The sequence below is a fragment of the Dioscorea cayenensis genome, chromosome 9 (genome assembly GCF_009730915.1).
Source record: "Dioscorea cayenensis subsp. rotundata cultivar TDr96_F1 chromosome 9, TDr96_F1_v2_PseudoChromosome.rev07_lg8_w22 25.fasta, whole genome shotgun sequence".
Classification (NCBI taxonomy): domain Eukaryota; kingdom Viridiplantae; phylum Streptophyta; class Magnoliopsida; order Dioscoreales; family Dioscoreaceae; genus Dioscorea; species Dioscorea cayenensis.
The window spans coordinates 26,605,159-26,632,510 of record NC_052479.1 but is presented as its reverse complement, the minus strand read 5'-3'; positions in this window follow the sequence as shown (position 1 = coordinate 26,632,510).

The window sequence follows — 27,352 nt, the reverse complement described above, 5'->3', positions numbered from 1 at the left end:
ACAGATATGTTTTTCCTTTAGATTTTGTCATTATGGATATCGATGAAGATGTGGAGATACTGTTAAATATTTGTCGGCCATTCCTTTGTACCTCAGGTCCCCTAATTGACTTAAAAGGAGGAAACTAACATTGAGACTCAAAGAAGAAAAGGCAGTGTACACACTATCAGATGCCATAAAATGCACCATAGACCATGATGATACACTTTATTTCATCGATGAAACTGATATTTTAATTTTTGGTTGTGCGGGAAGTGCTCACCTTGAATCCACTAGATGAGTACTTAGAGGAGCAAGGGAGTGAAGAACAAGAAGAATCGCACCGTTCTCTTCCAAGTCACAATTTGAAGCAACCAAAAGAGAAGGTGTCATGCACTAATGCAAAAGAAAATGAAAAAAGGGAAGCAATGGTGAAGAAAATATAGAGAAATGTTCGTGGAAGAAAAAGGAAATGTATCAAACCTCATCATCTAACACCTCAAGGGGGGAAGCTACATTTCTCACCCCTCCTTACACATGAAAAGTGTGAAGTTCATTCATTGTTGTCATTAAATTTTCCAGGAAGAAACAACATTCCAAAGATGACCGGGGGCCCCCATGACATTAAACAAGCACTTCTTGGGAGGCAACCCAAGCATTTGGGGTTTACTTTTCATTTTTTGTATTCTAGGTGTTAGTTTTATCATTCTTATATTCATCTTGTTTGTGTTTAAATTGTGTAAATAAGTTCATGCACACATGCCTTGTGCACTTATCTTGTCATATTTCTTGTTGTTTAATCGATTATCTTCTTGAGAAACACATGTTCTTGGTGTTACTTCATGCATTAGATAAAAGTTTTATTCTTTTCATTCATGTTTGGATAAGTTCTAAGTCACTTTTGTTATTCATTTGTGTGTTTGGAAGAAAAAGAATGAAAGCAGAGAAATATAACTATTTCACATGTATTTTATCATACGTATTTTATATGCTTAGCATGTATCTGGTTAATGATTGATGAATGTTTGTGCTTAATCATATGTTATTTGCTTTGTAGGGCACAAAGAAGCTAAAAAGAACATGAGGACACAAATAGAGCAAAAAAAAAGAAGAAAACCAAGTTTGGTAGTACTATAGCAATTTTGCTGTAGCACCTACTATAGCGCCTACAAGTTTTTCGAGACAGAAAGTTTTGCCTAACTCATGCGGCCTCCATACGAGGCCGCATGAAGGCCTTATAGACCCTGGTATATCTTGAATCATTAATGTTTTGGGCATAATACACTCTCCCATACGGCCTCCAAATGGCCACTATGACCCGAGGATATAAAAGCAAGTTTCTAGGGATGAAAAGGAGAGCCTTTGCCCCCTGATAAGTGCTTGTGTAATAGTAATATGAAGTATTCTATTCTTACATTGAGCATTACTTTTCTCAGATTTTATCGCTTTGTACATGCGTATTTGTGTTCTTTTGTGCATGTAGGGTTATGGACACGATTATAAAAGAAAGAAACCAAAAGTAGATTGTGGATGCACTTTTTTTGATGAAATTTTGGAGTGAACAAACGTGAAGAAAATAGTTGTGCTCAAAGACACATGATTGTGTGCCAACCTCTACTGTGCTCAAGTAAATACATGGTTTAGAGGGGCAAAGCTGGTAAGATCTTCGTCAATGTTATTTTTATTGAAGACGCAACGCGATCTATCGCATGGATGTATGCCTATTCATGTGGGCTCCATGAAGAATGTGGATTTGAGAACATTTTGGTGAAATATTGTTGCAGTTACGGTAGCAAATCACTTTAGCAGTTAGTGTTCACAGCTAGCAAAAAACTGAAGTTCCAGAAATTCACACTGGCGTGTGGAAATTCCATACACCCGTGTGGATGCCCGATTCTAGCCTATTTAAAACCGGGAGTTATGACATTTTGGGATCCCTTTTTCCAACCTTTTTCCTATCCCTTCCCCACCTTTGGAGGCACTCACGGCTAGGGTTTGGAGAGGCTTTGGAAAGACTTTTAGAGTGGTTCTACAACCTTCAACACCATGTTTCTTTGGAAGATAGTTATTTGAGGATCTTCGTCGGCATCGATTCAGTGAGGTGTGCCCTAGGTTTGACAAGGGAACCTTTGAAGAAGACGACACTACTCCACTTGACCATCGACATAGACACCAAAGGGATTTTACATATGGATTGCATATTTTTACATTCGATTTCATTAATGATTGTATCTTGCTCCATTGAGAGCTAAACCGCTAGTGGGCGCTTAGACTTGTAAACCCTAAGATACTTTTGTTTTATTGATCTTTCATGATGTTTTTTAATTGATGTTCTAATTGAGTTCCAATCTTGAATTCTTGTTGAGTTAATTTTCCCTTAAAGTGACACTAGGGTTGAGAATCCTCCTTGGTAATTCTTGTGGATGAGTCACACAACATGAGGGTTAGACAAAGCTAGGTTAGAGAGGGTTTAGTGGGTGAGTCGAGAGGTAGCGGAACGTCCCCTTTCCCTTCCGGTGTGATTTATTCTACCTCTATGTTCCAAGAGTTCTTTGCAGTTATAATAGAGTGAAGGGCTAAGAGAGTAACTCTGCTGGGGCTTAGTTGTGCAAGCAACAAAGTGAAGCATTAAAGTAATCTTAGTGTTGGGGCTTAATTGTGACTATGGGTATTTCTCCTGCACCAAAGGGTTAGATCTAGATTAGGGAATAGGGTTTATCTCCACCGGGGTATAGTGTAGGGTTAGTCACGGTTGACCTTAGGTTTAGGACCATGTGTTTAAGTATTTCCATGACTCATTAAATATCAGTTGAAAGACATATTGATTGGTCTTGCACTTGAAGCAATAGTCCCAGGTTAGCAACGTTCAGGTGCACCATCTTATATTGATTGCCACTCCTCTCATTTTATTGCGTCTCTCTTTCTTGCTATATTTATTTCTTTTCTTTTTCACACTGATATTGTTCGCACCACTATTAATTGATATTCACTGGAGTTAAATAGCAAATCTTGTGTTTCTAATCAAGATTTCCTGTGGATATGACTACCCACTCACCAGAGTACTTTTTTTACTTCGATAAACCATACACTTACAGTACACACGCAAAAGGATGTTGTCAACCCCACTTTGGTAGAGGAGAAGAAGCAAGAAATGAAGACATCTTTGGAGGTGAATTTCAAGGTCTAGAGAAGGTTTCATGGGCTTCATCACTCAAGGAAGAGATCCACTACCAAAGAATGAAGGATTCTAAGGACCAGGAAGCGGACTTCGTCTAGGGGAAGCGTCATTCAGCCCGATCTCCACCTCTTTCTTCATAATTTTGCCTAGGGAGTGTCATCTATGAACTCTTATTGTGTTTTCCTTTACATTCTTGCTTGCATTTGTTTGATGGCACACTAGACCCCAAAGGCCATCATGTATTTTAGATGTTTGACGCTTAATCTAATGCTTGGGTTGATTTGTGATTTAATTCATTGTGCTATATGCTAAGAATTACTTATGGAGTGATCCATAGTTCTTTCTTGAGTGATACACATCGATGTAACCTACTCACGTAAATTTGATGATGAATGAATTAAAAGGAGTTGCTTGTACTGACATGGCGAGAGATAGGATGTCGGTAGGTCTTTTAATCTCCAAGGGTAAATTTAGGTAGAGTGTACCCTTGTCTTGGAATTTCATTATTCTTAATACAACTGTAGGGGTGTTGGAATGGGAGAGATTCCGATCAACATTTGTATGGGATTAGGGTTTAATCACCTAGAAATTGGGGTTGATCTAATCTAGAGATCGAGTGGTCTAGATCATCCTTATATCTTTTGTTCTTCATCCTTGTATCAAGATGATCCCTCAAGGGGATCCACATCCATAGGCTTTTGCATTTCACTGTTGCTTTTGTATTCTCTTGCATAATTCTTTAATTTTTGTAGCCATATCTTATGTATTTTCCTTTATCTATTAGAATAAATTCTCTTGTTTATTATGTTGGGCTAGATAGTAAGCGGCGAAGGAGTAATAGTAGATCGTTAACTCCGAGGAATATAATCCTCGTGTCTTTACACGAGGTATTACTTGGTCATCCCGTACACTTTGCACGGAAGCAATCATGTTTTTGGCGCCATTGCAAGGAAAGCATTAAGGAATACAAAGAAACCTTTAGCTTTTTGATAAGTCCTTGTGTCTTAGTAATATGAAGTATTCTTTTCTTACGATGAGCATTTCTTTTCTCAGATTTTATCGCTAATACATGTGTTTTTGTGTTCTTTTGTGTATGTAGGATTGTGGAGCCAAATGTAGAGGAAGGAAGCAAAAGTAGATTGCAATTGCACTTTGTTAATGGAATCTTGGAGCGAACAAATATAAAGACACAAGTTGTGCTCGAAAATACATGAACATGTGCCAACCTCCATGCGCTCAAACAATTACATGGTTTGGAGGGGCACAAAGGCAGACACATTTGCGTATTCTGACTTGTGTAGTGCTAGCAAGATCTTCATCAATGTTATACCTTAATAAAGAAGCGATGTAATCTACGGAATATAATTGTGCCCGTTTATGTTGCTTCAATGAAAAGTGTGGATTTGGGAGTGTTTTGGTGGAGTACTGTAGAATATATTGTACCAATTTATTGTAGTAGTTACTATTCATAAGCCGCATAAAATCAGATTCTTGCAGATTTACACGGGCATGTGGAAATTCCACATGCAACTGTGGATTCCTGATTCCAGCCCTATATAAAGCCGTGACTTGTACTGATTTGGGAACCCTCTTTTTCATCTTTTCCCCATCTTTAGAGAGGCCTACGGCTAGGGTTTAGATGGGTTTTGGCAAGAGTTTTAGAGTGGTTCTTCTGCCATCGACACCGCATTCCTTTGGATGAGAGTTATTGGGATAGCTTTCGTCGGCACCGATCTAGCGAGGTGTGCCCTAAGCTTGACAAGGGAACCTTTGAAGAGGACGAGGCTACTCCACAAGACCATTGACATGAATACCGAGGTGGTTTTACTTATGGATTGCATGTTTTCACTTTCGATTTCATTATTGATTGTATCTTGCTCCATGGAGAGCTAAAGCCCTAGTGGGTACTTGGACTTGTAAATCCTAGGATGATATTGTTTTATTGATCTTTTATTATGCTTTCCTTAATTGATGTCTTTAATTGAGATCCAATCTTGAATGCTTATTGAATGATTTCTCCCTTAGAGTGACGCTAGGGTTGAGAGTCTATATTGGTAGTGCTTGTGAGTGAGTGACACACCACGAGGGTTAGTCAAAGAAAGATTGGAGAAGGTCTGGACAGTGAGTCGAGAGGTGGCGGAGCATCCCCTTTCCCCTTTATTGTGATTAATCCTACCTCCATGTTCTAAGAGTTCTTCGCGGTCACAACAGAGTGAAGTGCTAAGAAAGGAACTCCGCTAGGGCTTAGTTGCGTGAGTAACAGAGTGAAGCGTTGAAATAATCTTTAGTATGGGGATTAATTGTGACCAGGGGTCTTTCGCCTGGACCAAAGAGTTAGACCTATATTAGTAATAGGGTTTATCACTTGGAATCCCTAGAGCTTCTTGCAACTGTATACAGTGTGAGGTGTTAAGACTGATTGATTTCTCCACCGGGGCATAGTGTAGAGTTAGTCAAGGTTGACCTTAGTTTTGGGACCGTGTATTTTAGGATTTCCAGGACTCATTAAGCATCAGTTAGGAGATATAATAGTTGGTCTTGCACTTGAAGCAATAATCCAAGGGGGAGTAATGTCAGAGTGCCCCACTTTCTATCAATTGCCTTTCCTCTCGTTTTATTGTGCCTCTCTTTCTTATTTTCTTTAGTTATTTTCATATTGATTTTGTTCACACCACTATCGATTCATTTTCACTTTAGTTAAATATCAATCTCTGTGTTTCTAATCACTATTCCCTATAGATTCGACTACCCACTCACCAGGGTATTATTACTTCAACAAACCCGTGCACTTGCGGGTCACATGCAAGGGGTGTGCCACCTATTTTTCTAGATATTTCCTTATTTATTTAATTACTCTTTTCTTTTCTTTTCATTCCTTTCCTTTTGATCTTAACTCTCTACCACCTTTCTTGAATTTGCAAGGTAACGTGCATGACACATACAAATCCATCAAACTGGATTGCGATGGTTAGTGAATTTGAAAGGACCTTCCATCAAAGACTAAAAGAAGTTGGTAAAGGCTCAAGTGAACAAAATATTGAAATTAAGGATAGAGAATCTTCAATCAAGGGCCGATGAGAGATGCACTTTATCCGAATATGAAAAGACCATAGTTCACGGGTAAAGAATTTAGTGTTCAAGCAGCAACAGTTGCCTCAAACAATTTTGAAATCAAAGCAAGTATAATTGGCATGATCCAAAATTTAGTTCAATTCAATGGCCTTGCAAATGAGGATGCACATGGTCACATTTCCTGCTTTCTCCAAATTTGTTCTACCTTCAAGATAAATGGAGTGTCGAATGATGCAATCTGGTTGTGACTATTTCGATTCAGTTTAAGGGACAGGGCATACTGGTGGCTTACATCTTTATCACCGGGATCAATCAAAACTTGAAAGGACATGGTTGAAAAAATCCTTGGGAGATATTTCCCATCAAGCAAATCAGCTAAATTGAGGCAAAAGATTTTTACCATTTAAATAAAGGGAGTCATAGACATTATTTGAGGCTTATGATAGATTTAAAGATTTCCTTAAAAGATGCCCCATCATGGTTTTGCTTCATGGATGCGGCTACAAATCATTTGCAACGTTCTGAACTATTCAACTCGCCAATTCATTGATGACACAGTTACTTGAGTCTATAGCAAGCAATGAATCTCATTGGGCTTCCAGAGGAACCTCACAGAAAGGAGCCAAAATTTATGATGTCAATAGTAATGATGCTCTAGCCGCAAAAGTGGGTGTTTTGACCCCAAAAAATATATCTTTTGATGGGTAGTAGCTCGAGATCAGAATCAGTTATGAGCTATATCACTTATGGTGGCGGACATGGAGTTGCCAAATGTCATACTGCTAGCTTTTCTGTTGCCCCTATAGGCAATGTTTACTACATTAGGAGATAAAGAAATCAATGGAATCTATACATCCCAACATACATTCCGGGGTGGAGGAGTCACCCAAACTTCTCATGGACCCAGGGACAATAACGAAGAGGTGCACCACTGCAGAGTTCCCAATTTCAACAAAAACCGCAAGAGAAGAAATTCATCAGTGAAGATGTTCTGGCCAAATTCATGATCAACACTGAAGCAAGGTATTTGAACATAACTAGCATTAATGTCATGCCCTACACCATGTACTTGGACCTTGGCTTGTTGAGCTGAGACCCACAAGGATGAGTGTACAATTTCCAGATCGATCAACAAGAAAACATCCTGGAATTGTAGAAGATGTAATTGGCCGGGTGGACAATTTTGTTTTTACTGTAGATTTATCATCATAGATAACAATGAAGATGTGGAGACATAGTTAATTCTTCGTCGGCCATTCCTTAGTACCTCAAGTGCCCTAATTGACTTAAAAGGAAGAAACTAACAATGAGGCTTAGAATATAGCTTTTCGTTCAAATATAATAGGCATTACGAAAAGAAAACATAGCATTAGTGTTTTGATTCGAAAATAGGAGACAATCAAAAATAGCAAACATTCAAAAAAAAAAACATAAATTAGGGTTCTCATTCAAAAATAGGAGGCATTCCTAAAAGAAAACATACGATTAGAGTTTTAATTCAAAAGTATGAGTCATTATGAAAGGAAAACATAGTATTAGTTTTTTTATTCAAATATAGTAAGAATTCCAAAAATAAAATATAGGATATAGGTTTTGATTGAAAAATATGAGACATTACTATAAGAAAACATAGGATTAGATTTTCGAATGAAAAATAGGAGCAATTACTATAAGAAAACAAAGGATTAGTGTTTTGATTCAAAAGTAGTAGACATTCCGAAAAGAAAACTTAGGTTTAGGGTTTTTATTCAAAACATCAAAAAATAGGGGACATTGCAAAAGTAAGACATATGATTGTGGTTTCGATTCAAAACTTAAGGAAATGAGACATTACGAAAAGCAAACATAAAATTAGAGTTTTGATTGTAATAAAGATGACATTTTGAAAAGGAAATAGAGGATTAGATTAGACTATTGATTAGAAACTAAAAAAATTACACATTCTAAAAAGAAAGCATAGGCTTAACATTTTTATTCAAAACCAAAAAATAGAAGAAATTCTGAAAAGAAATTATAGGATTAGTGCTCTGATTCAAAAACTAGAAAACATTTGGAAAAGAAATAATAAGACAATGGTTTAAATTGAAAACCAAAATTTAGGTGACATTCTGAAAAGAAAACATAGGATTAGGGTTTTAGTTGAAAAATAGGAGACATATCGAAAAGAAAGCATATGATTAGTTTTACTTTAAAAAATAGGAGACATTCCAAAAAGAAAACATAGGATTAGAGTTTTGAATGAAAAATTAGACACATTGCGAAAAAACCAAACATAGGATTACAGTTTTGAATAACAAATAGGAGACATTCCAAATAGAAAACATAGGTTAGGGTTTTGATTGAAAAATATGAGACATTACTATAAGAAAACATAGGATTAGGGTTTTGATTAAAAACCGAAAAATAGGAGACATTTCCAAAAGAAAACATAGGATTAGAGTTTGATTCAAAAATAGCAGACAATTCCTAAAGGAAACGTAGGATTTTTGTTTAAATTCAAAAATAACAGATATTCCAAAAAGAAAAGAAAGGATTAGGTTTTTATTCAAAAATAGTAGCTATTCTGAAAGAAAACATTGTATTAGGGTTTTGATTGAAGAAATAGGAGACATTACTATAAAAACCATAAGATTAGTAGACATTAAGCAAATAAAACATATGATTAGGATTTCATTGAAAAATAGTAGACATTTCTATAAGAAAACAGACGATTATGGTTTTGATAAAAAAATAGCAAACATTCCCAAAAGAAAACATAAGATTAGGGTTTTGATTAAAAAATATGAGGCATTGCCAAAAAACAAAAAAAACAGGATTAGGGTTTTGATTAAAAAATATGAGACATTTCGAAACGTAAACACATAATTATTGTTCTGATTATAAAATAGCAAATATTTCCAAAAGAAAACATGAAATTTTGGTTTTGATTCGAAAATAAGAGACATTTTGAGAAGAAATAATGGAATTAGGTTTTTGATTTAAACCTGAAATTTAGGTAACATTCTGAAAAGAAAACATAAGATTAGGTTTTTAGTTTAAAAATAGGCGACATATCGGAAAAAAAAAACTTTGGATTAAAATATGAGACATTCAGAAAAGAACACCAAGGATTAGTGTTTTGATTCAAAAGTAAAAAATAGAACACATTCCGAAAAAAAACATAGGATTAAGTTTTTGAATGAAAAATATGTTAAGGTTTTGTTTAAAAAAATATAGGATAAATATTTTGATAACAAAATTTCTGACGTTCCTTAAATAAAACATAAAATTAGAGTTTTGATTCAAAATTAGGAGGCATTCCAAAAAAAACTAAGTATTAAGGTTTTGATTAAAAAAATATGAGAGATTTTGAAAAGAAAATATTTGATTAATGTTTTGATTCAAAAATAGTAGACATTCTAAATGGAAAACATAAGATTAGGGTTTTCATTCAAAAATAGTATGCATTCGAAAAGAAACATAGGATTACAGTTTTAATTAAAAAATTCGAGAAATTATGAAAAGAAAACATACAATTATTTTTTTTATTTAAAAATAGTAGACATTCCCAAAAGGAAACAAAAGATTAGGGGCTAGATTCAAAAGTAGGAGGCCTTCTGAAAAGAAAACAATGGATTAGGATTTTTATTAAAATGTAGGAGGCATTACAAAAAGGAAACCTAGGATTAGAGTTTTCATTGAAAAATATGAGACATTACTATAAGAGAATATAGGATTAGGGTTTTGATTAAAAACTAAAAAATTAGGGTCATTTCAAAACGAAAATATAGAATAAGTGTTTTGACTAAAAAATAGTAGACATTTCCAAAAGAAATATATTTAGGGTCTTATTTAAAAAATAAGATTCAATCCGAAAAGAAAATATAGGATTAAAATTTTAATTAAAAAAATAAGCATTCCCAAAAGAAAATAAAAGATTAGGGTTGTGATTGAAAAATATGAGGCATTTGAAAAGAAAACATAGGATTCGGGTTTTGATTAAAACATAGGACAAGTAATATTTTTCTTTTGGAAATGTCTCTTTTTTTAAAAATTATGAGGAACTTCAAAAAGAAAACATAAGATTAGAAATACAGTCTTGATTAAAAAATAGGAGACATTACTATAACAAAACATAGAATTAGGTTTTTGATTAAAAAATAGCAGACATTCCAAGAAAAAAACATAGGATTAGGGTTTTGATTGAAAAATATGAGACATTTCGAAAAGGAAACATAGGATTAGGATTTTAAATGAACAATAGGAGACATTACTATAATAAAACATAGGATTAGGGTTTCGATACAAAAATAGTAGACATTCCAAAAAGAAAAAATAGGATTAATGTTTTGATTGAAAAATATGAGAAATTTGAAAGAAAAAAAAATAATATTAGGGTTTTTATTGGAAAATAGTACACATTCCGAAATGAAAAAAAATGAATTATGGTTTTGATTAAAAAATAGGAGAAATCCATAAAAGAAAACTTAGGATTAGAGTTTTGACTAAAAAATATGAGACATTATTATAAGAAAATATGGGAATAGCTTTTCGATTCAAAATATGAGACATTCCGAAAAAGAAAACTTAGGTCAGAATTTTGGTTCGAAACTGATAAATAGGAGACATTAAGAAAAAAAAGATAGGATTCAGGTTTCGAATGAAAGATAAGAGACATTCCAAAACAAAAAACATAGAATTAAGGTTTTGATTAAAAAATATGAGGCATTTCAAAAAGATAACAAATGATTATTATTTTGATTAAAAAATAGCAGACATTTCCAAAAGAAATAAAAGGATTAGGTTTTTGATTTAAAAATAGTAGGCATTCCTAAAAGAAAACATAGGATTAGGATATTTCCAAATCAAAATCCTAAGAAAAACACTACTATTTTTTAATCAATACCTTAATCCTATATTTTCTTTTCGAAGTGTCTTATATTTTTCAATAAAAACCCTAACATTATGATTTATTTTCCTATGTTTTATTTTACAAATGTCCCCTAATTTTTGGTTTTTAATAATAACCCTAATCTCATGTTTTCTTATAGTAATGTCTCATATTTTTCAATCAAAATCGACACCAATGTTTTTTTTTTTTTGAATGTTTCGTATTTTTTCATTCAAAACCCTATCCTATGTTTTCTTTTCAGAATGTGTCCTATATTTAAGTTTTGAATCAAAAACACTAATCCTATATCTTCTTTCTGAAATGTCTCATATTTTTCAATCAAAACCCTAATCCTATGCTTTATTTTCCTATATTTTCTTTTGCAACTGTCTTTTATTTTGTTGTTTTTAAACAAAACAGTAATCCTATATTTTCATATAGTACTATTTCGATTGAAAACATAGGATTAGGGTATTGTTTAGAATGTCTCATATTTTTAATCAAAACCCTAATCTTATGTTTTCTTTTCGTATTGGCTCCAATTTTTAAATAAAAGTTCTAATCCAATGTTTTATAGGAATGTCTCCAATCTTTCAATCAAAACATCAATCATATGTTTTTTTTAATGTCTACTATTATTTAATCAAAACACTAATCGTATGTTTTCTTATAGAAATGTCTCCTATTTTTAAATCAAACCGCAAATCGTATGTTTTGTTTTCATAATGTCTATTATTTTTTTAGTCAAAACAATAATCTTATGTTTTATATGGGGTTGTCTTCTATTTTCGAATCAAAATCCTAATCCTATTTTTTCTTTTGAGAATGTCTCCTATTTTTAATTCAAAACCCTAATCCTAGTTTTTCATTTTGGAATAGCTCTTATTTTTTAATTAGAACAATAATTAAATATTTTCCTGTCATAATGTCTCATACTTTTTAATCAAAATGCTAATCCTATGTTTTTCTTGGAATGCCTCCTATTTTTGAATCAGAATCTAATCTTATGTTTTCTTTTGGGAATGCCTGTTATTCTTTAGTTGAAACCCTAATCCTATATTTTTTTTATATTAATGTCACCTGTTTTTCAATCAAAATCCTAATTTTATATTTTCTTTTCGAAATATCTCATATTTTCAATCAATATCATAATCCTATGTGTTCTTTTTGGAATGTCTATGATTTTTAATCAAAACACTAATCCAATGTTTTCTTATAGTTATGCCTCCTATTTTTTATTCAAACCCCTAATCCTATTTTTTCTTATACTAATGTCTCCTATTTTTAAATTGAAACCCTAATCAAATGTGGGCGCCCTCGCGAATGACCATCATGACCGTCATTAACGCCTGTGGGTACTTGACGCAGGCGCGTGAATTCTCTGCAAAGTGGGGCATATTATCCTCAGAGCACACAGTGCGTGGACTCGCCCCGTGGCAACCTTAGAACCACACAGCGGGCGTGGGTAATTTCCACACGCCTGCGCGAAAACCTCTACGAAGAGTTCTCTCCATCCCGAGAAAACATGGGGCTCGTGGTCGCCATGTGAGTTGGGCATGTGAATGTCACGCGCGCGCGGAATTTCCACAGGCGTGTGGGGAACACTTGGCAATTTTCTCGGATGTTCAGGGAAACCACAAGGGTGTGCGGCTGCCCCTGTGGGTCGGACGCACGGGCATGGGTATTTTCCACACGCCCGTGCAAGAGTAGTCAGAGTCGAAGGAGTGTTTTCCCGAGAGCACACAGGGGCGTGCGTGTACCCCTGTGGCTCTCTTGTAATGAAGGGCACGGGTGTGGGTATTTTCCGCACTCCCGTGTGGATGCACAGAATTCCATGAGACGCGATTTTTTCCTTAAAAACCTTGTGATCTGTCTCGTTCTTCATCTACAGTCGCCTGAAAACTACTTCTGATCATCTTCTTGACCGCTCATCATCGTTTTGGAGGATTTTGCTTCACATATCGTTCCTATTTTCAATGTTTTCACATTTATTTCTTTGGTAACCTTTTTATCCTCTTTCCTTCACTAACTCTTGTTTTTTTCACAGATTAAATGTCTTTAATTGCAAAGTTTCATTTTTACAATGCCTAGTGTATGTTTAGAAAGCGTCTAGACACAGTTTTAAGTTGAATTCATGAGAATTGTTGTGCACCCGTGCGGGTTTTTCACGCCCTGCAGATCCACACGGGCGTGGGTAATTTCCACAAGCCCGTGTGAAATTCTGCAATATACTGCTTTTGAGCTTCTTTGATCATTTTCCTCTTTTTGTACTATAGATATGCCACCTCGCGTGAAGAAGAACGAAGTAAAGCGTCCTCGTAATCACCCTACCCGAGCCAATACACATGGAATTTCTCAAATCCAGAGCATCAAGCTCGATTTGAGAGACTTTTCAAGACTTGGTTTTGGTCGAAAACTTGTTTCGATGGATTTGCAAGTCTTTGAGAGATATTCAGCGAGGGTGACGGAGCTAGCTAATGAGATTGATGAGATGCTAGCAGTAGGAAGCTGGAGGAGGCTACTGACGATCAGTGAGCCAGCTTACCGCACTTTGACGCTTGAGGTTTAGATTCGTTTGAGTTTCATTTGATGCATGGGAGATTTGACACTATAGAGGCTATACAGTTTTGGGCATTCGGATATCCATTTTCCATGAGTGTCACTAAGTTTTCGATTCAGATGGGCCTGTACGATGTCACATATACAGGTATAGTGGAGTATGGACGTTTACCTGTAGATTTTCCGGTATCAATGACTCCACATCATGCGTATAGGATTCTGTGTGGACATGGGGAGTATGAGCAGGGGATGTCAAGGCCACTAGCCTATCGGGCTTGAGCTACGGTGATGTGCACTACGATCATCGGCAGATGCTCGCGTCGGTCGAGCCGAAAACATAACACCGCTCTCCGACCGTGAAGGATTTGTTCTTTTTATACTCCATGGCCCACAATGTGCCGATTCACTTGGGGTGCATATTAGCGGATATTCTGAGACACCAAGGTCAGTCTGTGAGAGTGGGTTTATTATTTGCTGGCCCTTACATCACCAGGATCATCTTGGGAATGGGTTTGGGGGATGCTTCACGTGGTTCTGAGAGGACAATTGTGCCTACCCCTCTTGCGTTTGAGATGATCAGGATGATGGGGTTGGTACAGAGATGTGGGCCAGGGGTCTATATTCTTGCTACAACTACCCCAGAGACCGCTAGGAGCGGAGGAGATACTACGGAGGATTCCCGGTAAAGTCCCAGACCCCCCGCAACACAGGGTCCTCCAGCTTATGACCATATTGAGAGGCTTGAGAGCATTGTGAGAGAGATTCGGACCGAGATAGCGGAGCTCCGCGCTATACAGTCAGCTCAGTATACAGATCTTATGGCCCATTTCGATTTTCTATGAGATCTATTGAGATCCAAACCCTCGGCATCTACTGCACCCTCATCCTCTACCCAGGCACCGGTGGACCCACCAGGTGCATCTTCACCAGCAGCAGCACCAGAGCCCGAGGGCGACACCGACACTTGACTCTACTTTATTTTATTTTTTTTTTGCATTTTATTTTAGACTTGTTCACTCAGAAAGGATTTTCCTTCTGAGTTTATTTTCATTTTGCATCTCGAGTTATATTCATTGTCTATCTTTTATATACTCGAGATATTTTGTTTTTATTGAGCTTCACTGAACCCCCTCATGTATGCGTACAGATGGTCTTGTCATCATGGGAATTGAGACTTAGTCATGGGCACGGCAAAAGTGCTTTGGCACTTGTACGTGTGAGCTTCACAACCCGTCAGAACATTATTCCCATGGACTTAGCTCCATGAAACGCGACACTAGGAGTTAGGGGAGTGTTGTTTTGATTGCTTCTCCCACATTTGTATATTTTGAGTGAGCTTGCATGTGTACATTGGGGACAATGTACAACTTAAGTGTTGGGGGGAGTGACAAGGTCCCCTTGCTTATATCCCGCAAGTGCACGGGCTTGTCGAAGTAATAATCCCGGGTGAGCGGGGTCGAATCCACAGGGAGTAGGGAGTGAAAATACTTAATTTGATTCTTAGCTATGTGGAAGATCAATTGTGATAGGTGTGAAATTGATTCAATTCTCCATAATAAAATCAACAAGTGAAAGAGCAAAAGTAAGAAGAGGGTAAGGCAATCGATAAAGATGGGGTACTCGGATAATGCTTCACCTAGGATAATCGCTTCAAGTGCAAGAACTCCCTATTATGCTTCCTAATCAATGCAATGGTGAGTCGTGGAAATACTTACATACATAGTCCCAAATCTAAGGTCAACTATGCCTAACTCTATACATGTCCCCGGGAGGAGAAATCGAACAATCTCAACACCTCACACTCGCGATAGAGTTGCAATGAACTCTAGGGATTCCAAGTGATAAATCTCTTCCCTAAATATAGACCTAACCCTTTGGTCCAGTGGAAGGTCCCTAGCCACAATTAAGCCCCTAGATACTAAGATCCTCTCAACGCTTCACTCCATTGCACGCGCAACTAGGCCCTCAGCGGAGGTTTTATCCCTTAGACCACTCACTCTATTATTGCACGCAAAGAACTCAAGGAACGGAGGAAGAATCTATCACGTCGGAGGGGAAAGGGGACGCCCCTGCACTCCTCTCGACTCACCCTCTCAACCCTCTCCAACCTAGCTTTTGTCTAACGCTCGTGGTGTGTCACTCACTCACAAGGTTACCAACAAGAACTCTCAACCCTAGTGTCACTCTAGGGGAAATGTTCATACAATCAAGCATTCAAGGTTGGAACTCACAATAAACATCAATTTATTGAAAACATAATAAAGAAGTTCAATGAAACTAATACATCCTAGGGTTCACAATCATCCAAGTACCCACTAGGGGTTTAGCTCTCCATGGAGCTTAGTACAATCAAAGAAATCGAATGTAAAAGCAATGAATCCATAAAGAAACCCCCTCGATGGTCGTCTCGATGGTCTTGTGGAGAGTCCTCTACTCGTCGTCCAAAGATTCCTTCGTCCCATATAGGATACGCCTCGATCGAAGCTAACCTACCAACCTTCTTCCTAAGGAACTATCAAGTTGGGCAAAAGATGGAGAAAAGAATAATAAAATCGGGGTTGAATTGTCTTTAAATAGGGATGGAATCGGGCGACTACACGGGCGTGGATACTTCACACACCCATGTGGAATTTCCACACGGGCGTGGACAATTTCCACACGCCAGTGTGGATTCTCTGAATTCCTGTTTTCTCGACGGCTGTGAATAGTGTTGCTACAGTGATTGCTACATTTTTGCCGTAGTGCTCTGCTACAGCCTTCGACCTGATTAACTTCCCAATTCTATACTTTCATCGGGGTAACGCAAACGGGCACACATTCACGTCGTGAATCACTTGCTTCTTCAATGATGTACATGTTGGCGGGGCTCTTGTTCTTATATGCATAAGTCGGAATGCTCGAGCGTGACTGCCTTTGTGCCTCTCCAAATAGATGTGCTCACTCGAATTCGAGCAGCACTGTTCACAGCCGGCTGATAATTTCCAAACGCCCGTATGGATTCTCTGAACTCCTGTTTTCTCGGCCGGCTGTGAACAGTGATGCTACAGTACTTTGCTACGCTTTTCTGCAGTACCCTGCTACAATACCCTGCCTGATTAGCTTCCTGAATCCATACATTCATCGGGGTAACGCAAACGGGAACACATTCACGTCGTGGATCACTTGCTTCTTCAATGATAGGCCAGTTGGTGGAGCTCTTGTTCTATATGCATAAGTCGGAATGCTCGAGTGTGACTGCCTTTGTGCCCGTCCAAATGGATGTGCCAACTAGAATACGAGGAGGTTGGCACACACTCTAGCATCTCACACCTGATCTATGTCTTCGCGTTTGAACCTTAGCAAGATTTTCTCCAAAATCAGTGCATTGTGATCCACATTGGCTTCTTTCCTTCATAATAGGCCTCACAACCCTACTTGCACGAAAGTAACATAAAAACACACATATTAGTGTAAAACCCGAGAAAAGTAATGCTCAACATAAGGAATGAACACTTCGCATTAATATCGCACAAGCACTAATCAAACTCCCCCACACTTAAGCTTTTGCTTGTCTTCAAGCAAAAATTAAACATTTTGTGCATCATTGAAGAAAATATTGAAAGTGCTTGGCCTTAGGTTCACCCAAGTATAGAAAGAGAGCATTTTACAAGAAACTGAAATTTCAACACTAAATACGAAAAATCCATGCTCTAGCTAAAAACTTGAATAAAAAAGGACAACAAACCCGAAATCGTGTACGTGTGTGAACTCACTCAAAACAACCCAAGGTATACTCCTCAAAGTTGTAAGCACAAGGGACTTATTTATCTACAAAAGTGACAACAATTTAAAAGACGGTAGTACCTTCACACATCCTCTAAGGTAGCCCTTTCCAAAGCGGCCGCTAAGGTTTCTTTCACACTTTCGAGGTGGTAGCTCTTTCTACCGGAGTGGTAGCTTTCACTCATCCTATGAGATAGCTCTTTCTCTCATTAGGGCATAGCTAGTATCCGACTTATGAGAGTAGCTTCATACTTCATAGTTGGTAGCTCTTTCCACCCAACCAGCACAAATAACAATAAAACTTTTTTGTTCCTTCTTTTCATTTTTTTTTTCAGAATTCAACACAAGAAACAACTATAACTAGTCCTTTTTACATCAAACTTGAGTTTCCAAAAGAGTCTAATAAGTGAGTAGTGTAACAATTATAAATCTGGCAAAAATTTGTAGACATTCAAGCAAAATTAGAGCATGAAAACATTCAATGTTAAAAATTCTCCTAAACTCAAGAATACAATCCTTGCAAATAAGGTGAACTGCCATTGTCTATGTGAGCATATATCAATCAAGAACAATAGAAAGGATGTATGTACTATGAAACTCCCCCCCCCACACACACTTAAGATGTACATTGTCCCCAATGTACACATGCAAGCTCACTCAAAATGTATATCATTCAAAAGCAAATGTGGGAGAAGCAATCAAAACAATACTGCCCAGACTCCTAGTGGTGCGTTTGATGAAGCTAATTCCATGGGAGTAGTGTTCCGACGGTTTGTGACACTCACACGGCCAAGTGCCTAAGCACCTTGGCCGTGCCCATGACTAAGTCTCAATTCTCATGATGACAAGACCAGCTGCAAGATGAAAACTATCTCAGAAGGAGAGTTATTTATGAGTAAAAAGTCTAAAATAAAATGCAAAATAAAGAAAAAATAAAGTCAAGTCAAGTGTCGGCATCACCCTCAGGCTCCAGTGCTACTGCTGCTGAAGACGCACATGGTGGGTGCACCGGTGCTGGGGTATGGGATGGAGATGCTAGAGGAACTAAGGGGTCCTGAGGAGTCCTCGGCTGCAAGACAAATGATGAGGCGACGTCTCACTCTAAGATATGCTGTAATACATCGAAACATGCCATGAACTCTGTGTGCTGAGTGGCCTGCGTAGCCCTAATCTCTGCAATCTCAGGTCGAGCCTCAGCTACGTCTATCTGTATCACTCCCAAAGCGCTCTCGAGCCTCTCAAAGCGATCCTGAGCTCGAGATACTGAAAACATATGCACGGGGGGTGGTTCCTCTACCACTAGAGCTGCCTCGATCTCCATCGGTGCTGACTGAGGCTCGGGAGCGGGCTGAGATGTCCCGGCTTCATCACCCTCATCCTCGGCTATCTCTGGGGAGCTGGTAGCACTAAAGCAAAAACCCCTGTCCGAACCCTGTGGACCATGCCCATCAAACTCATCGTCTCTAAGCTTAGGGGAGCAGGTATACTCATCTTTTCGGCCCTGCGAATTGAATCCAACAGACCCATGCCCAGCACTAATCTTGTAATGTAGGGCCCGAGAAGATCGCTCCCAGTCTAGCATAGTACCCCTGATGTCTGATGTACTCTGCCATGATGTGCCCTAAGTGAATCGGTATGTGCTGCACCATCGAGTACAAATACAGTAATTCTTGTCGGCTCAGAACACCAGTGCTATCACCAGGGCCATTCACCCACCTACTCATGATGGCATGTAAATATCTGTATGCAGGTTGGGAAAGGCACGTGGCCTTGGACACCCTCGGCTCGTACTGACCCTGACCACATAGCACTCTGTAAGCTCTTTGCGGGGTCAAGGTTCCAGGATAATCAGTCGGTAACTGAGCATACTCCTCCGTATCTGTGAATGCCTCCTCATACAAGCCAAGTAGTACTGAAAACTGAGTAACGCTCAAGGTATGGTTGTGTCCAAATACTCTGAACTGAATGGTGTCCAAACTGTCGAAGCTCGCGTACGATCTGTCAAACTCGAATGATGATAGCACCTCCAGTACAAACTCTTGGATAGCTGGCTCTCTAATCGTCAATAACTGCCGCCAACCACCTGTTGAAACGAGATCCTCGACCTCATAAGCAAACTCATCTCCCTATTGTAGATCTCGCAGTATAGTCATGTCCAGGAATCGAGTCTGTCCGAATCGGAGTCTCGACAAGCGCTCATAGCGAACCTGATGCTCTGGAATAGCAAAACTCATGCCCTCAGGCTCAGGGGATGACTCACGCGGCCTCTTATCAGCTTGCTTCTTCGACCGAGGTGCCATAATCTACAAAACTTGAAACAAAATCGATCAAAAAAGTTGATAAAATAATGCTGCAAAAATCTACACGGTCGTGTGGAATTTCTGCACGCCTGTGTGGAACCACAGGGCGTGAAAACTGCATGGCCGCGCTTCAAAAATCCAAAAATACAACATAAAATACTTCTAACTTCGTTCTAAACATAAATCATCTTTCTAATTGAAGAGATGAAGCATTATTAACCAGATTAATCGATGGAAACCATGAATTGGCAAAGAAAATTATAACTATTCCTTACCAATGAGATGGGATGAGAAAATGAAGAACCGACCGGAAAAACTCGCAAAAATCCTACCAAATCGGTGCTATGGAATCGGAGAATGATGTGAGAGTGTTTTCAGATGAATAGAGGATGTGAAGAAGGAGAGAAACTATTCTTCTTTAAAAAGAACTCGCAACCCTTGGCATTCTGTACATCAACACAGGCGTGCAGAAATTACCCACGCCCGTGCGCTTCATTACAAGAAAGCCACAGGGGCGCACGTACGCCCATGTGCGCTCTCGGGAAAACACTCCTTTGACTCTAACTGCTCTCGCACGGGCGTGTGGAAAATACCCACGCCCGTGCGTCTGACCCACAAGGGTAACCGCACGCCCATGTGGCTTCTCTGGACATCCGAAAAAAATACCAAGTGTTATACACGCCCGTGCGGAAATTCTGCACGGACGTGGACATTCACATGCCCAACTCACAGGAGCAGCCACACGCCCCTGTGTCTTCTCGGGATGGAGAGAATTCCTCTGCAGAGGTACGCACAGGCGTGTGGAAATTACCCACGCCCGTGTGTGGTTCACAAGGTCACCCACAGGGGCGAATCCATGCCCCTGTGTACTCTCGGGATAATTCGCCCAACTCTGCAGGAATTCACACGCCCATGCGGAAAATACCCACGGCCGTGTAACAGTCGCATGGTCATTCACAGGCGCAGCCGCACACCCCTGTGCCTTCTCTGGATGAGCTCGCAATACAAATCCACGGGCCTGCGGAAATTCCACACGCTCGTGTGTCTTCACTGGATGCCTTAGAAAAACCTGCACGTTCTGCAGAAAATTTCTAAACATCTTCACACACTCAGAGCCTACCTAATATTCAAGTTTTACCAATGCAAAACATGGAATAAAGCTTAAACGACATCACTTCGCCAATTCCACATGATAACACACGATTAATATTCAAAGTTCACAAGGAAATCTTAGCTCAAGCATCTAAAAAATTAAGACACCAACACTTAATAATTTATTCATGCAAAACACAACATTATTAAACTAAGAAAAATAGAAACCTCATGGGTTGCCTCTCAAGAAGCGCTTGTTTAACGTCACTAAGCTTGACGTACCTTGTCTTACCTCACGGGGGTTCATGAATGAAAGTTGCCCTCTTACCCATGGCTTGAAAGCATGATGTGCAAAGTCTTTTGAGGGTAGAAGGTAAATTATCGGGCTTCGGACGACCTAACATTGATTCATCCAACTTCTTCAGTTCACGTACGTCTCCAATAGGCTTGGAGTGTTTCCAGTGATGTCTCCTAGCCCTCTTCATTTTTCAGAGCACTTTCTTCAAGATCGTCGGGGTAGATGGTACTTCTTCTATCGAACAAAGCATCATTACTTCTTCATAATCCTCCTCTTGGTCGAACAAACCTTCATACGGATCCGGATTGAACATCTCCTGCATGTATTCATCAATAATCTCATCAGTAGTGTCTAGAAAGTATAAAGTATCATCGAAATCAAGAGAATGCCGCATGGCTTCAGCAAGGCAGTATGTGAGCTTGTCATCTCCAACTCTCAATGTGAGCTCTCGCCGTCTATGTCAATCAATGCTTTGGAAGCCCGCAAGAACAGTCTCCCAAGTATCAACGGTACATCCGCATCCTCATCGACATCTAGCACTACAAAGTCAACCGGAAAAATGTACTTGTCCACCTTGACAAGCACGTCTTCAATGATGCCTCTCGGATGTCGCACTATTCTGTCCGCTAGTTGTAAAGTCATCCGAGTAGGCCTAGGCTCTCCCAAGCCTAGCTTTTGAAAGAAAGTGTATGGCATGTCGTTGATACTAGCCCCTGAATCCGCCAATGTTATTTCCTCACCTAAATTGCCAATATTGCACGGAATGATGAAGCTTCCTGGGTCTTTCTTCATGTTCGGCACGTTCTTTTGCAATACCACCGAGCATGAAGCATCTAAAATCACTGAAGCACTCTCCTCCAACTTCCTTTTGTTGGTCAACAAGTCTTTCAAGAACTTCGCATACTTAGGCATTTGGGCCAATGCCTCAACAAAAGGAATATTAATGTGGAGCTGCTTGAACAAACTCAGGAACTTCTTGTACTATTCAACCCCTTGGTCATTTTTCAATCTAGAGGGATAAGGGATTCTTGGTTTGAAAGGTGGGGGTGCCACCTCTTTCTCTTTGTTTATTCCCTCTTCTACCTCTATAACCTCGGGTGTGTCTTCTTTTGGCTTCTCATTTGGAAGCCTACCTTCAACCTCACGACCACGTCTCAAAGTGATTGCATTCACGTGCTCTCTAGGGTTGGTCTCTGTATTGCTCGGCAAGCTTCCATGTGGCTTTTCGGAGAGAGACTTCGCAATTTTCCCCACCTAATTTTCAAGGTTATGCAAAGAGGCGGTGTGGTTGCGAAGTGTAGACTCGATTGATTCAAACATTGTATTTGCTGATTGTATAAATCTAGTCAAGATCTTCTCTAAGTCACTCATTCGGGTTTCCAAACCTGAGACTCTGTTTTCCACCTGAGGGGTTGTTGTTTACTTGTGCTCTCTCTTTTCTCTTTCACTTTTGTTTGCATTACATCTTACCACACAAATCACTATTCATATTTTGCTTAGTTAAGAAACAACTTAAGTATTTTTAATCCCTATTCCCTGTGGATACAATACCCACTCACCTAGGATTTTATTACTCTACAAACCTGTGCACTTGCGGGACATACGCAAGGGGCGTTGTCATTTTCTTAATTCTTACTTGATTGATTAGTTTGGATTGATTCATTGACCTTCATAAGAAAGAGAGGTCTCCATTAGGGTTAGAACCTTCAGGTTATAGATAGTTGAGAGGGTGAGTCATGAGATAGTGGAACGTCCCTTTTTTCCTCTAATTGGTGTATTCTATCTCTGTATTCCCTAAGCTCTAACCAACCATATATGGTGTTAGATGTTAAGATTGAGAGATTTCTCCCCTAGGACTTCGTAAGGGATTAGGGACCTTTCACCTAGAAATAGGATTAGGTCTATTCTTAGGAATCAGATATATCCTTTGTAATCCATAGAGTATTATGGAGTCATATGTGGTGTGAGGTGTTAAGACAGAGATTTCTCCACCCGGACCTCATTGGAGACTAGGATCGTTGATTTGGAGGCAGTGACCGATTACCTTTGGGTTTCTTTAACTTGACTATCTTTGTTTAGTAACCCTTTGTACACTCAATGCCTAATACCTAAATCCTAGGTGGAGAGTCATCCTGGTACCCTACTTTTACTGATTGAGATCTTCCTCTATTTTACCCTAGCATATTCATCTTTGGTATTCATTTCTTCGCACACTAGATCATCATATCATCCCATTGATCATTAGGGTAGGTTGTAGAGAAGCAGTTAGTACTAGGAACCTTGTTCCCTGTGGATTTAACTACCTGACAAGTTGGGTAGACTTTATTACTTGAGTGACACATGCACTTGTGTCACCTCTACAAAAGGGGCGTTAATGTGTAGTTTCTTGAACAATTCTAGAAACAATTTGAATTGGTCATCAGTTTGTCTTTACTTGAGCAGGGAAGTATATGGAATTCTCTATTGATATTCCTGACAATGGGCATCTGCACAACTTCATTCTTGCTCACTTTTTCACTCATAACTGGCCCTACTTTTTCATAATCTTGGCTTTTTCGTCCCTCATTTTGAGTTCTCGACCGCTTCTTAAGGTGATTGTTTTAACATGCTCTCTAGGGTTTAATTCCATGTTACTCGAAAAGCTCCCTTGAGGTCTCTTCGATAACATCCTAGCAATTTTATAACTTGATTCTCTAACTTTTTGATAGAAGGTTGTTGATTCTATAAGGTAGCCTCAACAGATGTGAGGGAATTACCCAATGCATCAATAGTTTGATGTACACTTGGGGTAAACCCTTAGTAGAATGTTTGAAACTACATCCAACCCAGAAATAGTGTTGTGGACAATGCCTCAAAAGGCCCTTAGACCTCTCCCATGCCTTATAAAGTGTTTCACCCTCTTGTTTAGTGAAAGATTATATATCACATGAAAGCTTCATTATCCTCCCCGGTGGAAAGTATTGGGTTAGAAATAGCTTGGCAAGATGGTCCCAAGTGGTCATTAAAGCCCTAGATAGTGTTTGCAACCATTCCTTAGCCCTTGACTTCAATGAAAACAAGAAGACCCTTAAATGGATGGCATCATTGGAAATCCCATTTAGCTACAACGTATCATGAACTTCAAGAAAAGTAATCAAGTGTGCATTGGGTTGTGCATTAAGTAAGCCATGGAATGAACATGATCATTGGACCATTTTGATGAAGTTGGACTTGTGTTCAAATGTAGTTTCCCTAATGGGAGGTCGCATTATGCTTGTCTGGGTGGCCTCCTGACACGACCGAATATGTGTGTAAACCGTAAGTGCACGTGTGTCGAAGTAATAATACCCCGGTGAGAGGGTAGTCGAATCCACAGGGAATAGTGCTTAGAACCACCAAGATTGCTATTTAACGAGAATGAAATATGTTGAAAGTGATGTGAAAACAAACTCAATGCAAATGAAAATAAGAAAAGATAAAGGAGGCAATCGATGATAAATAGGGTACTTGGATATTGTTCCGTCTAGCACAATCATTTCAAGTGCAAGAACCCTCTATTATACTTCCTAATTGATGCAACAATGAGTTGTGGAAATCCTTAATTACATGATCCCAAATCTAAGGTCAACCATGCCTAACTCTATACATGTCCCGGAGGAGAGATTGAATAACCACTCAACCTCGCACTCACATAGAATTGCAATGAGCTCTAAGGATTCCAAGTGATAAACCCTATTCCTATGTATAGACCTAACCCTTTGGTCTAGGTGGAAGATCCCTAGCCACAATTAAGCCCTAGTTGCTAAAATCACTTCAACGCTTCACTCCGTTGCACTCGCAACTAAGCCCCAGCGGAAGGTCATCCCTTAGCCTATTCACTCTACTATGGCACAAAAGAACTCTTGGAACATGGAGGTAGGATAGATCACACTGGAGGGGAAAAGGCATGCTCCGCTACCTCTCAACTCACCCTCTCAACCCTCTCCAATCTAGCTTTGTCTAACCCTCATGGTGTGTCACTCACTCACAAGAGTTACCAACAAGAACTCTCAACCCTAGTGTCACTCTAGGGGAGTATTCATACAATCAAGTCTCCAAGATTGGAACTCATAATAAACATCAATTAATTGAAAGCATAATAAAGAGATTCAATTAAATGAATACATCCTAGGGTTTACAAATACCCAAGTACACACTAGGGGTTTAGCCCTCCATGGAGCAAAATACAATAGATAATGAAATCAAAAGTAAAGAGATGCAATCCATGAATGAAAACCCCCTTGTGTTCGTGTCGAAGGTCTTGTGGATCGGCCACATCTTCTTCAAAGGCATCAAAGCTAGGTCACACCTCGCCGGATCGGTGCTGACGAAAACTCCCCCAATTGCTCTCTTCCAAAGGAAATGTGCTGTCGAAGGCCGTCAAACCTCTCCAAAGCCTTGCCAAAGCCTCTCCAAACCTTAGCCGCTGGCACCTCCAAAGATTGGGAAAGGTGGAAGAAAAGATAAGGGAAAAGATGGAGAAATCGGGGCTGAATCACGGCTTTTAAAGTGCTGGAATTGGGCATCCACATGGCCCTGTGGATTTTCCACACTCCCCTGTGGAATTTCCACATGCCCATATGGATTCTATGAATTTCTGATTTTCAGCGGGCTGTGAACAGTAACTGTTACAGTAAATTGGAACGGTACTTTGCTATAGTGCATGCTGCAGTACTCTGCCAAAAACACTCCCGAATCCACTTTTCATCGAGGCAACATAAACGGACACACGTTTATGGCGTAGATCGCATCGCTTCTTCAATAAACGGGTTCATTGGTGAAGATCTTGCTATCAATGCACAAGTTGGGATACGCAAATGTGATTGCCCTTGTGGCTCTCTAAATCATTGTAATTGCTTGAATACATGGAGGTTGGCACGCATTCACGTATCTTTGAGCCTAACTTGTGTCTTCGCATTTGTTCCTTCCAAGATTTCATCAAATAGTGCATTCACGATCTACTTTTGGCTTCTTTTCTTAAAACATAGCTTCACAACCCTACCTGCTCAAAAGAACACAAATACACATGTATTAGTGCTTAAACCTGATAAAAGTAATGCTCATTGTAAGGAAAGAACACTCCGTATTCCATTAGCAGTAACTGCGCAAAGTAATACTGTAACAGTTACTATTCATAGCCGGCCGAAAATTAGATTTCTAGAGAATCCACACAGACGTGTGGAAATTATCCATGCCCGTATGGAAATTCCACAGGCCCATGTGAAGAATCTGCAAGGGCGTGTGGATGCTCGATTCCAGCCCTATTTAAGCCTCGATTTAGCCTGATTTTGGGAATCTTTTTTCCCCATTCTCTCCAACATCTTTCCATCTTTTGAGTGGCCGCCGGCTAGGGTTTTGAGAGGCTTTTGGCATATCTTTGGAGTGGTTCTCCAGATTCGGCACCGCGCTTCGCTTAGAAGAAGGTTATTGGGGGAGCTTTCGTCAGCACCAATCTACCATGGTGTGCCTGATAAGTGCTTGTGCGATATGAATGCGAAGCGTTCATTCCTTATGTTGAGCATTACTTTTCTCGGGTTTTTACACTAATATGTGTGTTTTTATGTTACTTTCATGCAGGTAGGGTTGTGAGGCCGATTATGAAGGAAAGAAGCCAATGCGGATCACAATGCACCGATTTTGGAGGAAATCTTGCTAAGGTTCAAACGCGAAGACATAGCTCAGGTGTGAGATGCTAGAGTGTGTGCCAACCTCTTCATATTCTAGTTGGCACATCCATTTGGAGGGGCACAAAGGCAGTCACACTCGAGCATTCCTACTTATGCACATAGAACAAGAGCTCCACCAACTTGCCTATCATTGAAGAAGTAAGTGATCCACGACGTGAACGTGTGCCCAATTGCGTTACCCCGATGAAAGTATGGATTTGGAAAGCTATTCAGGCAGGGTAATGTAGCAAAACCGTAGCAAAGTACTATAGCAGCACTATTCACAGCCGTCGAGAAAACAAGAGTTCAGAGAATCCACACGAGCGTGTGGAAATTGTCCACGCCCGTGTGGAAATTCCACATGGGTGTGTGAAGTATCCACGCCCGTGTTGTCGCCCGATTCCAGCCCTATTTAAAGACGATTCAGCCCCGATTTTATTATTCTTTTCACCATCTTTTGCCCAACTTGAGAGAGGGCTTTTGCTAGGGTTTTGAGGGGTATTGGCTAGGGATTTGGAGAGGTTCTACAGCTCCGACATCGTCATTCCTTAGGAAGAA